Source organism: Melopsittacus undulatus, chromosome 6 (genome assembly GCF_012275295.1).
Source record: "Melopsittacus undulatus isolate bMelUnd1 chromosome 6, bMelUnd1.mat.Z, whole genome shotgun sequence".
NCBI classification, from domain to species: domain Eukaryota; kingdom Metazoa; phylum Chordata; class Aves; order Psittaciformes; family Psittaculidae; genus Melopsittacus; species Melopsittacus undulatus.
This window is the reverse complement of record NC_047532.1, coordinates 37,375,028-37,392,303: the sequence shown is the minus strand read 5'-3', so window position 1 is coordinate 37,392,303 and position 17,276 is coordinate 37,375,028.

Here is a 17,276-nt window from a genome sequence, read left to right as displayed (position 1 = left end):
GTAATACTTCTAAAGGAAAGATAAACATTTGTAACCCATAAAGATTTTATGTTCAGATGTAATTAGTTTAGATTAATTTCTAATGGACTCTTTTTGCTTGTAATCAAGAACTTATTTCATGGGCCAGGGAAATGCCTGTGAATTTTCTGTCTGAGCTTTCTTTCATAATACCTGCATTGAGACTTTTCAGTTAAACAATGGAAAGGCAGGATTTACAGAGTGTCAGCTTGCCATTTTGTTCCTGGAGAAAGATGAATTAAGCATTCAGCCATAAAAAGAACATATATACTTCAAAACAATCGTTATTAGCCAAGGTATGTCCAAGGTCAAGCTAAGCTATGTATGATGTATTCCTAGGAGTAATTTATCTTACGGCTATTTAAAGCATGAATACATATAAAATTATCCAAATTTTTGCATAAGTTTTGTAAGTGTTCCGCTTAGTTTTTGGAAAAATGAAAATTAACCCTAGACAGGAATAGTTGGTTTGTTTGTTTTAACTGTTTCCTCTATGTTCCTACAGTCATTATTCATTACCACAGAGAACCAGTGTACTTCAAGTGCTGTCAATAAGAAAACAATAAATTTGGTCCTGTCTTATTTCAGAAACTTGCAGATACACAGATTAATGTTGGGGCTCAGGCATTCAAGGATAGTAACTGGAGCAGAAAGAATATTAGTTCTGCTATTGGCAACTTAAAGTGCCAGTTTATGCCTAAAATGCTTGCACTTTTGTATTTTAACATCTATAAAGTTGGGATAGTCATATTTTAAAGAGGGAACTGAATTTGCAAAACTGTAAGAAAACTTAGAAAAATTCTGACAGCTGTCCTCAAATCTGCACTGTTTTTTTCTTGCCTCAGGTGTCTCTATGTGCAGAACTTCCACTACTCCTGTGCTCTTGTTTCTGTATCACAGTCCTCCTCTTGCATGCCAGTCTGAACTCTGTGTCCTGGATGTAACCTGCACTTCGGGTTGGTACATTCGACGCTTGGGAGCCAGCCTGTTTGGGAGGAACAGCAGCTGCTGGGGGGATCAGAGTAGAGGCTGTAGGGGAGGTGATCAGCCGAGGGTGAGCCCCTCTCCATCCATCCCTCCCTGAGGCATTACTGCTCCCCCATCACCTTCTCTTCTCATACAGATCTCATTCTCTTCCTTGGTAGAAAAGGAGAAAAGATGCACTGAGAATCTGAGTACATTTTCCAGGTAACCCATGCCTTTACAGAGTGTGAGTGCTGTGATGAGCACTCTTCTGACTCAGATCTTAAGCTGCTGTCTGCAGCAGCAGTGCTTTTCTGCTCTTTTGCATTGCTGGGGTTGATCTCACAGCATCATTTCCCTGAGAAGATGTCAGAGCCCACAGTTAGAGACCTAGAAAAAAAAAAAAACCCCTTATTTCCTATGTGTCCTTAGGAGGCAAGATCTTCTGCATTCACAAGCATCCCAGGACAGCCAATAACACTGGTAAAATACAGCAAGATGGTATGCTTGTACATTTAGAATATAGTGGTCCCAGAGCATCTCTGTACAGTCAGAGCAGAGCAGGAGTGGACGTCCCTGACAGCCAGCCTGCTCTTAGTGTCCAAACTCATGTACTTACCATGGTATTGCTGTCTGCAAGGGGAGCTGTGGTAGATCTTTGGTGCAAACACAGCCCTCTGAAAAAGGGTTTTGCAGTTTCTGCTACCAGAGAGGAGCACACAGCTGTATCTCCTGAAGGATGATGGAAGGAAGGCCACAAGCCAGGCTTTCCATAAAAGGTGCTGCAAAATGTAGATGAAAAACAAAAAAATTGGGTTTGTGCACAGAAGAAAGGCATTGTCCACAAATTGCATTTTTCCTTGATTTCTTCTGTACAGCTGTTGAGTAGGCACAACCTCATTTAGCTTAAAAGATCTAAGAAAATTATAGCCTAGGGTTCTTGGCTAGTGTCTGAGTGTTGCTCTTTTCAAAGAAAGTCATGGGGAACAATTTAAAACCAAATGTCCATTGCAACTCTCTTGCTCAATACAACTGACAGTTTGCCCTGGGACACCAAGGAAGGCATCAGATGTGGATGGGCTTTAGAAGAGACCTCATTAAAAATGTATAAAATTATCAAACACAGCTACAGCTCCTGCAGAGAAGTGACAAGCTTGTAACGCTGCTTATTTTCAAGTGGTCACAAGTACTAATGTTAAAAGTATTGTCTATGAAACTAGACTAGATCAGACAAATAAACTGAAATCACCTCTTTGACGCAAACTGAAATTACAGTGACATGACCACTGAACTACAACTTTCAGGCACTAGCAAAATTAGTTAATTTTATAAAGCAATCTTTTGTCTAGGGACCTGTGTGAGCTGTGCAGCAGCCACAGCAAGACTGTAAATTGATAATGTAGGCGGTGGATGCAGTAACCCAGCTTCCGTATAGATGGACATAGGAAACAATTGAGCTTCCTTATGTAACAAGATTGCCAAAACAGTAGAAGCCATTCCCTAAATGCGGGCAGAACTGAGGATGAGTCACAGATTAGGAGTGTGTAGGTGGTGAGCATCCTCATGGTGCAATGACAGGCACGGAAGAGAAATCTGGGTGCTGCACTGTGTCTGCATGTGCTGCAGCCTTGTGGGGAAAACAGGAGGGAGCAGAAAGGGGCAGGGACACGACACCAGGGAGAACCATGGTTTGTTTGTTATGATTGCTGAGAAAGGGTGGGAGCCATGGACAAAAATGAGGAATGTTTCCTGGTCAGCTGGCTGCTGTTCAGGGAAATTGGATTTAGTGCACTGGTTGTAAATAAACACTGGTGTATTCGTGGAGTACTTTACCAACTCATCAATTTATTTTCCTAAATTAAACAACCAAAAAAGCCTGGAGAGTATGTTTATGACACACAGGCTAGCAGTACTTTCCCTCTGGCCAGATCTGCTCTGATGACTGTGTGCATTCAGAAAGAAAAGGGTGGAAGAGAATATCCACAATTTGGCCCTTGAAATATCATTATCTTCTGAACATTTATGTTTCTACTGAAAGACCAGAATCATGGAGTATAACCAGGAAATTAAATTTTCTGTAATCCATTAATCCATTATCCATTAATGGCCACTGTCTCCACAGTTCCCGGTGGCAGGGAAACCAAAATGCCTTAAGGCAGTTGGAGGCTCCCTGTGTGGGCAGGAGGCAGGAGGCAGGAGGGGACACCACCAGGTGAAGGGTATGGAGATCATACCCCTTCTTACTGAAGATCCTTCTGGTCCTGTACCTGCTGTGAACGAGGTAATTCTTGGTATGAGGATGACGGGTTACCTTGTTGGAAAGGCTATGTACAGTGATGGAAAGGAGAACAGATGACTACAAAGCTTTATGTAACTTCTTTTCCTTCCACTCGATTTTGTACAAATAACCATGTGAATAGCCACTCCTGGCTATCAGCAAACGGCGTTCCTTTAAATACACTTAATGAAAATATCATTTAATTACAGCTGTCTTCCCTTATTTGCAAACATGGATAATATTTCAGTGGGTTGTGACTAAATGGAAAGTCTCATGAGCCAGTACCCTCTGTGGCTAAGATCAGTTGGTACAAATGTAACTTCACAAAGCATAACTTTGTTTTTTGAGATCCATTTTAAAGAGAATTTAATTCTAAGTAATGACTTACATCTAAGCTCTCACTATAGTTACTCAGTGCCCAAAATAAACTGTTATTTTAAAATTTATTTGTATACAAACCCATATACATTTCTTTGTATAGAAAGAAGTTTAATTCCTGTTTAAATACAAAACTCAATCTGGCCCTAAGCAAAGAGCTGTGAAAACTGCTTCCCTGGGTATTTAAACAGTGTGTGTTTGCATGCAGCACTGCATCCTGAAAATGGAGTGCCCTTGGCTCCTGGGGCCATGCAGCCCACACTGCCTTTGTAGGCTGAAGTTGAGTTTTCAGAGGGGAAATCTTTCTTGAATTAGTCAGTTTTCAATGTCTCTATTTTGTACTTAGAGTGTAGAGCAATGAAGCAGATTCTGTTAGAGCTGATTTAGAGGGTTTCTAACTGAGATGGTGTGTTGTGATCTTACTCCTAGCACATGAGTGGCTTCTTGCTGGCAGGCTGAAGAGGATGTGCAGAGCTGGTGGTGCAGCATGCATCCCCTCCTGTGCTCATATAGCAGCCTAGTGCTTCTTCTTAATGGAAGAGAGTAGAGAGCTTCCATGTGTTCAGTGTTCTATGTGTTCACCTACACTCATTGACCTCCTGCAATGTTTTTTTCCTAACCCATCACTTGGGAGCAAGCCATGAGGATCATAAGAAAATTAAAGTTAACATTGACTGTGCATGTAAATCATGGCAGTGCTGGAGTTTAGCACATACAAGGACTGCAAGATCAGGCTACACTTCTAAACTGAATCAGAATTATGCTTTTAAGATACTCCCCACTAGTTAGATATTTCACATATCCAGTGTAAAGTTAGCAGTGTTTAATAAAGTACTTTAGAGTGAGAAATAGTAGTTCAGTATCAGAGAGAAAAGGATGACTTAATCTGGTTACATGTCTGTGGTTGCTTTTATCAACAATTGAAATAGGATTTATTTGGATTAAAAAAAATTGTCTGCCAGAAAAAACCTCAATCCTACCTTCTAAAGGCAGGCTGCTATGTGATGGATTTTAGCTGATGCTCTTCTATGCTCCAATGAGAATAGAACAAATAATTATTGACAGGTTTTCTGTGATATTGGGTGTATCTTTAAAACATGTACTTCATCGAGTGTTTGTCTTTTCCTGTGCCTGCTGTCTGCAAATGGTTTAGCGGAAACAGATATCTGTGGGAATACTGACCACAACAGCATAATTTATTTGTTGAAAATCAGTTTTGTATTGTAATAAAGAATATTTGCTGTGGCAGCTTAGGGTTTTTTTGGATTTTTTTTGAGACTGATTTATACCTGTCCAGACAGCTAAAGAAAAATGCCTTAAGACTTAAATGCACAATTCCATTATCCCAAGTATTGACTATCAAATTCTTATAGTGAACTGACTGTAAAATTCTAGATTAAAACTGAATTCTGATTAATTTAAAGTAACCAAGAAACAAAAGGAACACTGTGAGCTGTGCCGCTACCTGACAAACTGGAAGAGAATGGCCTGGCGTGGGTGTGGGGCAGAACCCATACAGACGGGATGGAAATAGTTCTGGTTTGTGGTACAGCCAAGCTAGCTTCCATGTCAGGTATTGCCATGGTCTGATAAGGCAAGAAGGAAAGCCTACAGTGATAGCATCATGGAAAGCCTCTTCCTAAATTGTCTGAAATATATTTCTACTATGAGATGGTCTGCGGGTCTATAATTAGGAGTTCAGATAGCCTTGTGGCTAAGCTTGGTGATGAGAACCAGATATGCCAAATATAACAGCATAAGGAGAAGGTGGTGGGAGGGATGGGCATTGAATCGATGGACTTGTGGATGAGAAAAAGACAGAGGCAAGAGAGAAATGAAGGCAAAAATGAAAAGCAAGAAATTACTAAGTTTGGAATCATTCTTTTATTTATATTCTCTGGCAGGCAGTTAACTTCGTGATGATACTTTCTTCTTATATCAGTCTGACTGGGACCCATTTTCTAGCTGTTGCCAGTTTTTCTCACTGAGAAAGTGCTATTTATACCACATTTTGGTTGGGTTTGTAATCAGCAGCTTAACAAGCTCAACTCAGACCAAGTTAACAAGTTACAGACTCAGCTCGGTTGATACTAGTTTAACTTTCCTAGCAGTGAACAACATGACATAAAAGTAGGTGAGCACTGACTGAAGATCCTTCTGCCTTGCCTGGCTCGGGTCCAGCAGTGAGGTCCAAAAGGTGCCCAGGAATTGTGACATCCAGTCTGCTCCACTAACTGTACACCCTCCTTGCTTTCCATGGGCTTGTAATGCATCCGCTTTCTTTGCATGATTTCAGGCATGGGAGCCATTTTGGGGTGCTGGGATGCAGGTTCATACGAGGTTGGTACCTGCACCTGATAATCACTGCACCAAATCACCATGGGTGTTTAGTTACTTAAGCAGAGAATCTTACAAGTAAGGAAAGGAAAAATGATCAATTATACATTAAAACCAGGAAAACATTAAAAGCACTTATAACCCCGGGCACAGCCAGTATAAACTGCCAATTTTTGTCACCCCTTTTTTCCTTACCTTATTTGTAATGAAGGTGATATGGGAAAAGCAAATGGTGGAAGCTGAAAAAGGTGACTCAAGCATAGAATCATAGAATCAACCAGGTTGGAAAAGACTATTAAGATCATTAAGTCCAACCATTACCCCAGGACTGCCAAGACCACCAAAAAACATATTACGGAGGACCTCATCTGCATGGTTTTTGAACACTTCCAGGGATAGTGATTCCACCACTTTCCTGGGAAGCCTGTTCCAATGCCTGAGCACCCTCTCTGTGAACACATTTTCCCTAATATCCAATCTGAACCTCCTGTGGTGCAGCTTGAGGCTGTTACCTCTTGTCCTATTGCTTGTTACTTGGGAGAAGTATGTTACAATGTTCATTAAAAAATAGTCCTCAAAACTTGTCTAACTCTTTTTTTTTTTAAAACAGTTTCTAATTCTTTAATATAAGTAATTTCTAATTATTTTAAATACACTCAGACACTTGTTTTTCTCTCTGATTTAAACCACTTACTTAGAAATACAATTTTCTCTTTGCAAACTGAATGAGTCCCTAAAGTGGTTCCAGATGCCAGATGTGTACATATGTAACATTCCTACCAAAGAAATAGCTTTTGATATTTAATCACAAGAAACAAATTTAACAAACAAGACACTAATACGTGAAAATATGACATGATAAGAAAAAAAAATCTAGGCTATAAAATCTAAGTGAAACTTTTCCAAATTGTAAAGAGGCTTTTACAAACTAATCCATGGAAAAACTCAGAAATTAAACTGGAAAAAAGCATGAAATAACTGACTTGAGGAGAAGACAATAAAATGGAAGGGAAAGGAAATTGAAGAGTATAAAAACAGTCAGCAGACAAATTGGGACTTAAAATGCAAAGAAAATAAGAGAATCAAAAGAAATATCAAGAAAGGATATTTTTAACAAGAGAAGAATAATAAATTGAGTTGTATGAGAAAAAGTGCATGAAATACCATCAGTTGTAATATTTTTAAGAAAACATAACTGTGAAAATGCACAAGAGGAAAGAGAAAATATAAAAAACCTCATTTTGTATTAATTGTATTCCCCTTCAAATGACACATTTCAACACTGGAAAAACTCCTGTAATCAGATTATTGTTTACAGCAGGTTATTACTCAACTGGTTCCTATTTAGGCTGTCTGCATTTGATCTAATTCTGTTAAACCTTATAGTGAAGCTGTTGAGCTGTTACCTGAAAATAAAGACTTAATCACGTGAATGTATTTGGAACAAAAATTCTCATTATAACACCATTTTTCCTAAAGGCCTTGTGTGACAGAAGTGTGATTATGCTAGGCTCAGGCTGCAGCTACACAACTTAAAGCCAATAACCATATATTGATGCTTAGGTGGTTGGGTTATTTCTTGACCTTGAGTAGCTTAGACTTTGCTATAGGAATCACCAAGAATTTCACCTTCAGTGCAATGCCAAGAAATACAAATAACATAACAAATTAAATATAGTCCAAATATTAATACACAATAAAAAAATCCAACCCATTATATCAATTGTTGATAATTTGTTGCCATCACAGAAGGGCAAATAGCCGTATTTTTAGGGGAAAAAAGTATTGGAAAATAATAATAAAACCTACAACAAAGCAATTAGAGCTACCAAAATAATAACAAGAATGCATCAAACAAGCAAGTGGCAAATGTTGTGTCTAGATGTTGTTACAGAGGAAAATTATTTTATTATCCTGAGTTTTAAACAACTAGGTTACCATATTTTTCATGTTACGGCACTATTATATTAGACACTAAAATCACATTTTAACCTACTTTTAAATGTTCTTCCTTTCCCTTCACTCCTGGGTTTGAAACTGCCATTTGTGTATCCATTCTGTTGGCTTTCACTGTTTCTTTTAACTACTCCACAATTATAATAGCTCACTAATAGACCATATCATTGATAAACTTCCTCGTTAAGGAGAACCCAGGACAAAAAATGATACTGGTTCTTTAAAAGTTTATCCCTATGGCACCATCATGTAAGCATACATATGGGACAGTAAAAATGGAAGACGACACATTAAATGACATTATTATAAAATGCAATACTCTTGGAATGATCCCTTATTAAATTAGGCTCTATGATCTGAGATGAATTTCCCCGATCCCTAATCCATCACTAGAGAAATATTAAAAGATAGGTCTCAACTGGTATTAGAATCGCACTCAGTCTCTACTTTCATTATTTTGAATTAGGGTGCTACTGGGGGGAAGCCTCTTAATGAGAATTAGAGTGATTCACTGGCCATCTTTTGGATTTTGACAAGTAAAATATTAACTCTTCAGTCACAGCTGTCGGAATTAAAATACTTGGCAGCCACAGATGCACAAATTAAATTGGCCTTTATGTTTCCATATTGCTGACCTCCTTAGAGGCAAAAACATCAAACCCAACAATAACAGAAAACCCCCAGTATGTCATTTCTTGGAAAAAAATATATTTATTGAAGTTTTTATATTTGTTTCTGTTTTAAGCACATAATTGAACAAATACAGAACATTTTCACAAAAGGTTATTATTGTAATTTTGCATTTGGTAAAACTTCTGCTACAAATCAGTTACCCTGAACCATTAATCTGACAGTAAAATAATTAATGAAGTTATTTCAGGGATTTCTTAACTGTTTAAACCAACACAAATCAGATTTACTTACAGTGCATCAGTGAAAATATCTTAATGGCTTTGACCATCATTTTTTAGGGTTGTTTCTCTGTAAATAATAGATTTTCTTGGAAACAATATAAGAAAATGCATAATTATTACAGAAGTTCAAGACTTTTTATTACTGGAGCTCCAGACTGTAGCAGCAAAACAAGCTGTAATTTAGCAATGTTGAGAAAAAATCCTTTCTGATCTTTTCCCCTTGTTTTTAATTTACTGCTATGGTAGTGGCGGTGGAGTTTCAATTAGTCTCAATTAAGTGTATCTCAATTAAGTATATTTCAATTATAATAAGTGTTTCCAAAGTGGAACTTGTAGCATATAAATGTCTCAAACAAGGGAATAATGCAGAAATGGCGTTTTTGTTTTGTTTTGGGTTTTAAAGCTGTCCTTAAATTACGTGATCCATCATATCCAAGCCAGAATAGGGGTTTGTTATTCTTTTATTTGTTTCTGGTCACCTCCAGCATCTCTCCCTTGTCCCTAACGATCACTCATTGATCTCAACTTGTGATCAGTTGAGAAGTACTTGGAGAGGGACATTGATGGATGCATTTTAACCGTTTTACCCTTCACATCCAATGCTGCGATGAACTCCCTGGATCCATGGCATGGTTGCATGGGGGGAGAACTGGGGACTGTGGCAACACTACATGTTTGGGGGTGAATTTTGGCTCCAGCTGAGCACGTTCTTCTTGGAAGAGGCTCTTGGAAGGTGATTGCAGGTGACCTCCATGTGGTTTCTCATAACACATGTTGGAGTTTTTTCTTCCTGATGTGGAACAGAGAGGCTGCAATGTCAACATGATGAAACACATTATATTTTATGTGAGGAGTTAGAGTTTTTTACCCACTTTCTGATTTGTTCGGGTTTTCTTTATTTTTCCCTTAGAGATAAACAAACCCATACTTTGCAAGTGGAAAGCCATGCCTTTTCTGCTCTTGACAATAGAGAGTTAGGGCTAGTAACGCAGCACAATTGCATATCTAAAATAATCCCGCTCTGGAACCTTAATAATTTGAAATATTTTGTTACACACTGTCAGGGATCTTGTCAGACACGTTTGCACTGCAGTGCATTTGTTGTTACCCCTCTCAGCCAGCTGCGGCGAGGCAGCAGTGGGTACAGAACATCTCGTTAGTGACATCTGAGACACACTTGACATACTTGGTTCACATCCCTGCACTCACAACACTGCTCACAAGTCCTGAGCAGAGTCCCCTCCAGGCCTTCTTCAGGAGGAGCTGCCCCCAGAGGCAGTTTTGGGGAAGCCCTTCATCCCCTGGAGGGAGCGGGTTGGGGACAGTGAGATTGCCCTGGTGACTGTGACAGTCTGGGACTCTGACATGCAACCCTGCATGGTGCAGAGGCATGACTAGGTTCAGCCATGCTGGGGAGCACATGGTATCACCCCAGACCAAGTGGTCCCACGCCAGGGGTCATCGTATTGCTCTTTGCCAGACCTCACCTTTCTTGGCATGTGGAGCTATGCCCTGCCCTTATGGGGAAAGCATTCAATGCAGTAAATCCACAGCTTTCCTGGAACTGCTTCAACATTATTTTTATCCTTTTAGTACATTATCTCATTTATGCAAACAGCTTATTGTGTGGAAATAGGAGTTTTCCTATGAGTACTTACTCTATCTTACCGTATCCCCACTTAGTGGTGAAACAACACCCCAACAGCCTTCCTCCCACTGAGCACAGCTTCAGCTCCTGTCTCAGTGAGGATTTCACCATCTGGATTGGGGCTGCTAAACAGCAGAGACAGATTTCCAGGCTTTGCTGTTTGTTCACTGGTTTCTCGGCTGGTTGGGTGACGGTCAGAGCTGGGAATGCCACAGCATTATGCAGGCGGATGGAAGGCGCAGCTGACTTGGTGTGTGAATTAGTTCTGCGCAGAACTACTTAATACGTCTTTCTTGGAATTAAATGTGCACAGAGAGCTGCCATAGGGCAAGCCGCAGGGTAGTTTAATTTCTTTTTTAGAAGACATTAGCAGAACTCGATAAAGGGTCAAGTAATTTCATCCAAGTTGCCACTAGTTAGTTAAGAGAAAGCAACAGAGCTGGAGCCTGACATTGTTACATTCTTGCAAATATATTTTATAAAACAGGAGTTTTAAAATTTCTTTTTTTTTTTTTTTTCCGAAAGAATGATTACCGGAGGAGCGCTTCTTAGCGTTAAAAGATTACCTGGCCAGTAGCTAAATAGGGCATTGTGATTAATATTTGCTATTTGGCAAGCGGGCTGAGACCCGAAATGAGATGGTTACTTTTGCAACAGGAGCGCCTTTGGTGCGAGGCTCACTGAGCTCCCGGGGAGGCTGCTCGGGGAGTAATTTCAGCGAATTGTAAGCGGACAGTGAGTCCGCGGGGAGCGCTGGCAATCATGGCGGAAACAATGTTTGCATCGATCAGCTGTCACGGTGATTTATGGCTTCATTTTGCTGTAATGGAGAATTAGTGGAAAGATTATCAGGGACTCAACACTTTGGCTTGTTACCCATGTCCAGACGAGCAATTTGTCTCCCTGAAGCAGTGAAATACTTGTGACAGCTCCAACACTTGCCCTAATTCAATCAAGAGAAAATGTTGGAATTAATTTGTTACAAGAAAATTTAAATATGTTCAGCAAACAGTAACCGCAGAGCAGCAGGCTGATTTATTGTGCTCGGCAAGATATCGATCCGCTTCGATCTGGCCCATGTTGAGGTTTTAATGTGTAATAATTTCCAATTTAAAGCTCCTTTTCAAGATCACGGGTTTAAAGAGAGGGCAGGCTAGGTCTCAAGACCTGATTAGGAGCCTGTTGCAATGGCTTTGTCAAAAGCCTGTTTGAATGTAAATTCATAGTTATCTTTTGCACTATCTTTAATATTCTTGACATGGATTTTATTGTGTGTCAAACCTCAGGCCAGCTGCCTGCCACAACCATTAATGAAACATCTTAGGAAATAAATCTCAGTCTTTATACAATATTTTTTAAAACCTGAAACATTAGATGTCAGCAAAAAAGGTTTAACAGCATCCTTTTTTTTTTCCCGCACAGTAAACCATCAGAGATATAGCAGTTTTACAGCTTGCCTACACAATTAGATTGAATTATTGTGCAAATGTTATTATGCCATAAGCTTGAATTCCAAAGTCTGCATGAATATTTTAGATACTTGTACAAATCTGTTATCTTCTTTGAAGGCGTGACAGATTATTCTATCTATATATATAATTTTTAAGTTTCTCATTATTACAATTCTCTTCCCTATTGCATGTGGGATAACACTGCTTAAGAAAGTGGCCAGGGCATTAGAAATTTATCCTCTTATTATCCACCAAGCAGCCATGGTGGTCTGCAGAACCATGTACTCCATGCCAGGCTCCTCTGCCACCCAGCTACACCAAAACAGTGTGCAAAATGAAGTGTGCTTAATTAGTCCTTTAAACCATATTATTATGATTGATTAAAAACGAAATCCTGGTCTCCAGTGCTCAAAAGCTTGAATAATAACCTCCCATGTAGCTCCAAATGCAAGTTTTCTCTAACGTTTTTAGAGCATCGGTGGCTCACATAATTAGTGAGCAATCCTGTTCAACCTAATCAATAGAAAGTCATCACCCACCATTGGAGGCAGCCATACCAAAGTATTTTTTGCTCATTAATAGAGCTCAGGCATTAGTTTACTTTAGTTATCCTTAGTTTTGCTGCCATATCCATTGACCAAGCACTGAAAAATAAGCTCTCTTTATTAGTACAGTGTTTTGGAAAAACTTTCTAATAGCATTTGGACCATCAGACGTAGGGTTTAGGTATCATCACTAGGTCAGCAATGCTGTGGAAGAGCAGGTAGAACAGCAGTCTGTTGGCATGAGGCCTCCCAGGTCCTCTAAGAAGAACCCATGCTGGGCACCTGGATTTTTCTGAAATGGTTTTGTAGTCATCAGTTGGGTGATATTATCCCCATAGATAATCCCAGGGGGGATTAGCACCTTCTTAGAACTAAAGAAAGACCAGTGTGACCAAAGCCATGAAGAACTAGACCTTGTTAAGTTCCCTTGCTATCAAACCATCCACAAGCCTAATAGTAAATCTCCCTCTCTCTAAGTGTATTTAAAATGTTATTTTAGAGGATGAATGGTATCCAGAAAACATTAGCTTTTTTGTGGGGCAGCTGGAGTCATAAGAGCAACTTTCTAAACTCTTGTCTTTGAGGCCTTTGGAGAGGCCTTGGCAGAAGCAAAATTTGTCTCTGTAGGAACTTTTGGAGGCAAAATGTAAAAAAAATCCTGGCCCTACATCCAATTTGGAGTGGACATAATTGACAAAATATCAAACCAGGGTTACATTTACTCATTTGGCAGCAGACTAAAAACGAGGTGAATCTGGATAAAGCAATAATGATATGTTGCTCTCTGGAGAAGCTCTGGTGCAGAGCAACGAATTCTGTGAGACATTTAGGTGGTTTGGCAGCACGATGTGTCTTGCCAATGTCCCCAGTGAGGGGACAGGACACTGACCACAGGGTGAGCATGGTTGCTTTGGTGGACGTATCACTCAGGTGTGCTATTCCCTGGCCTTGGACTCCTGAAAGACCATCCTCTGTAGAGCTACCTGCTCTGTCTTCTGTCACCACATTTCCCAACAAGCCTTTTCACTGATTCTTCAGCACAAGAGGACCTTATCTGCCAAGTAGTCAAAGGACCGCATTGGTCTCTATTGGTGTCTCTGGTCCAAGAACTTAATGTTGCAATCTTTGTGTGGTAGACGTGTTCCTTTCTCACTCCTCTCTGTGATGAAGTCTAACATGTTTTCCCCTTTCTGAGACATTCCTTGTATATCCTTTCACATGTGTGCACTCACATGCCTTTCAAAAAGTAAATACAATTTTATTAAATTTTTTTGCATGAGTTGGATCATAAAAAAAAGGATCCTGGACATGTAGCACAAGCTTTATGAAGTGTGGTGTCCCTGTATTGTCAAGATGCACATTGACTGGGGGGCTTTACTATTGGGAATTAGCATTTTTTTTTGCAAATGCTGTGATGATATTGTACTCACACTTCTGCAAATCCGTAATTATAGTTCAGTTTCTCATTGCAAACTATAAACATAAATATTTCTGTGGTCATTCATGGAATTTAACTTCTGCAGCAAATAATATCTACACATATGGTTCCTATCTTGTTCCTAACTGTATAATAATGTGCATGCTACAGCTAGTAAAATACTGTTATAAACCTCCCTTTGCTGAAAATCCTGACCAAAAAACACAGAGCTTGCTATCAAACATATGTTCCTGGGAGTTCACGGGTGTCAGCAGAGTTCACTTGGTATGAAGCTCTATGGCAGTCAGGGTGCACAGGAACAGTGTGCTGACCTGCAACCTTGTCCTTGCATGGCCTTGTCTTCAGCTGGTATCAAGGGGGGTGTCCCATCAATGGGCTCTACCAGTTTCACCACATGGCTGCATACCTCCTTTTCCACCTTGATTTGGGGGAAGCCAGGCTGGTGCTGGCTGGGTTTGTGAGTCAGGGCTCTTCTGAAGCTGGTGAACCCCTCCAGTCCCATATAGAGTAGGGCTCAGTGTTCCACATCTTTGCAGCCCGGCTGGGACCTCGGTGGGAGGGATGGCTGACACCATTCTAATATGAATTGGAGGAGAATCAGGCCTTGACATTTAAAACTGAATTAGACTGATATTTAAGACTGAGATAAACTGACATTTAAAATAGCCCAATTCTCTGCTGCTTCATTCTTTTTTTTTTTTTTCATGGACCAAGGCTCCACCACATTGGCAATTGCTTGTGGGGCATCTGATGCTGGATCGTGACCTGCAGGGACTGTGTGGCTGAGGTCTTGCTGTTGCTCTGCCAGCACTTGCAAGCAAGAAGAAGCCTCCTCCCTGGTTCCAGTGAGACACAGTATGCAGTCCTCACTCATTAATGTGTCAAAATAACACCACCAAACCAGCTTCTAGTAGGAGCTGGGTAAAAAGTCAATGCTCCTGAGCTGTCAAGAGCTGTGCCAAGTTACGTTGTATTTAAAACAACCACAATGTTGGTTAACAGTACTAAAAGGCAGTATTGTAGATTAATATACCACGAGAAACCTAGAAGTCTCATCTTATTCTCAGAGCCATGCACTCTGTTTTCTTTTCTCTTTCTCTGCTTGAACAGCCAAGAACTGGTTTGGTTCACTTCTGCGCCTCAGTGTGCCAGAGAAATGAATGTGCTTTTCCAGCTCCTACTCATCAGCATGGCCCTGCAGCCATGGGGTGCAGATCCCGCCAGGAGATATATATTTGCTTTTAAAGAAGTCCTATCAGAATTTGGATTTGCTTTCTGCAATTGTCTTTATTGCTCAAATAAAAGTTTAGGGGCTGTTCATGACTGCAAACATAAATGTTGGTAGAAGTCTGAAAGAATAGCATTCCTTTCAAGTTAGATTTGCACAAAACAAAAAAATCTGAAGAAAATAATCTTTAAATAAGTTACCAATTGCAAACTTTATAATGATTCCAGATATTAACAATAGACCCATTTGGGGTTGGTTTTTTTTTTTCTTCCCCAAACAATTTTTTCTTTCTACAAGGTCATTTTAGGTCTTCAGTCTCAATAATAATTTGCTCTGTGAGCTATTGTAGACAGAGTTGTCTTCAGCCTCTCAGCTCAGAGAGAGAAATCCAATCACACTGTGGGATCCTTCCTAAAACTCTGCCAACAAAAATGTCTTTATTTTGCCCAGATCAAGGATGCTGGCAGGCTGGGGTGGCTCTGCAAGGACCTGGCACCTCTTGGGTGCTGCGTCCTGCTCAACACAGGGTGGCAGCCTGGGAGCTGGAGGGAAGGAGCGTGCTCTTCCTTCAGGGTGAAACCTTGGCTGGGCTTTTCCAGAGTTCCCATTGTTGCACAGCTGAATCCAATCACTGCTATTTATTTTTCAAAACAGGGCTCAGCTCCCTGTTGCTGGATGATATTTTCATCCTCTGACATTTAAGCAAGTTATTTCAAAATGAGCCGAGAATGTTTCTAGAATTCCTTTATTTTTAAAGTTTTATATAAGTCAGCTTTTAGTTTCCCATTAGGAAATGTTGTTAGTAAATAGCTTCATTTGCAGAGATTTGCACAATGCCTGTCCCTGCTCTGGAGGCTGTGTGCTTGCGGGACCTGTGAAAAGCAGCTATAAACTGCTCTGTACGTTGCACATTTTGGGAAACAATATTATTTTTCCAAACCCACAGAGCGATCAGATAACGTTGAAACCCGCATGCTGCCTTGCAGACAATATGTCTGTGATTAACCGCTTCCTCCAAGTTCTGAATTGTGGTTTCAGTCTAGGATAAAGGTAGAGCAAAACTATTGAAAGAGAAATAGCCTTTTCCTTGGAAAATCAGCAGCCGGGCTCTCCTGCCCGGGGGGAGCTCCCAGCAGGAAGAGATTTTAGGAATTTCTGAGCATCCTGTTGTGACAGAAGATCATTATGTGGGATGTATTTTATGAAGAATGGGAAATTAGTTTTGTTTGATTATGGCTATGACTTTCTTCAAATGATCTGCAAGGACTTCAAAACACAGAGGAAGAAAGGGGATAAGAAATTAAGATGTTCAAAATACAATTTTGGCCTGCTGTGCTGTTGTGTCTCCCTGCCCCTGCCACAAAGGGCTACCAGATGCCACTCTGGTTTTCAGAAGTGTTTCATTAATTTACATTCTCATGAAAATGAAAAGTCAAAAGACCGAGGTTGACTTATGTCTGCTGTGGCCATGGGCCGTGCCAGCTTACCCAGACCCATCACCACATGCAACCCTACAATGACCAGCTAATCATAATTAATTATCAACAAGTCAACAGAGTGGAGTTATTCCTTATGCCTGTTAAAGTCAGTTCACAATTCATTTAATTCACTTCCAACTTAATCCAGACTTGAGTCCGGTGGAGGCTGTCTCTGAAGCATTTCTCACTTGGCTTGGCCCAGAAGGAAAGGCTTGGCAAGCATCCTGAGTTTCTGTGGTAAGGGAACTTCCAAAAACTTCTTTCAGTAAAGTGGAAATCCATATCCCAACAGCAGGGCCCACGTGAGATGGTGAAATTTAGATACTTGTTTTCTGATGAATAAGGAGTTTTTTAAAGGATTGTGACCTCAGGAGAGGTGAGATATGGATTCTTCCTTGCTGTAGCATCCCATGACTACAAAACTTTTAGCATTTTTTTAAGGATCAGCAGGTATTTGGCTATCCTGATACCAAGGACACGTTTAGAAGTAAGATGACTGTTTAACTCCCATCTAGCAGAGCCAAGATAATCAATTTACCTTATCAAGCTCCAGCGTCTAATTAGAGGCTCTCCTGACATCATTCCCAAGCTGGGTTCAATGCATCCTAGAGGCAGTGTAGCCTTTTTATTACTTTCTACAACTT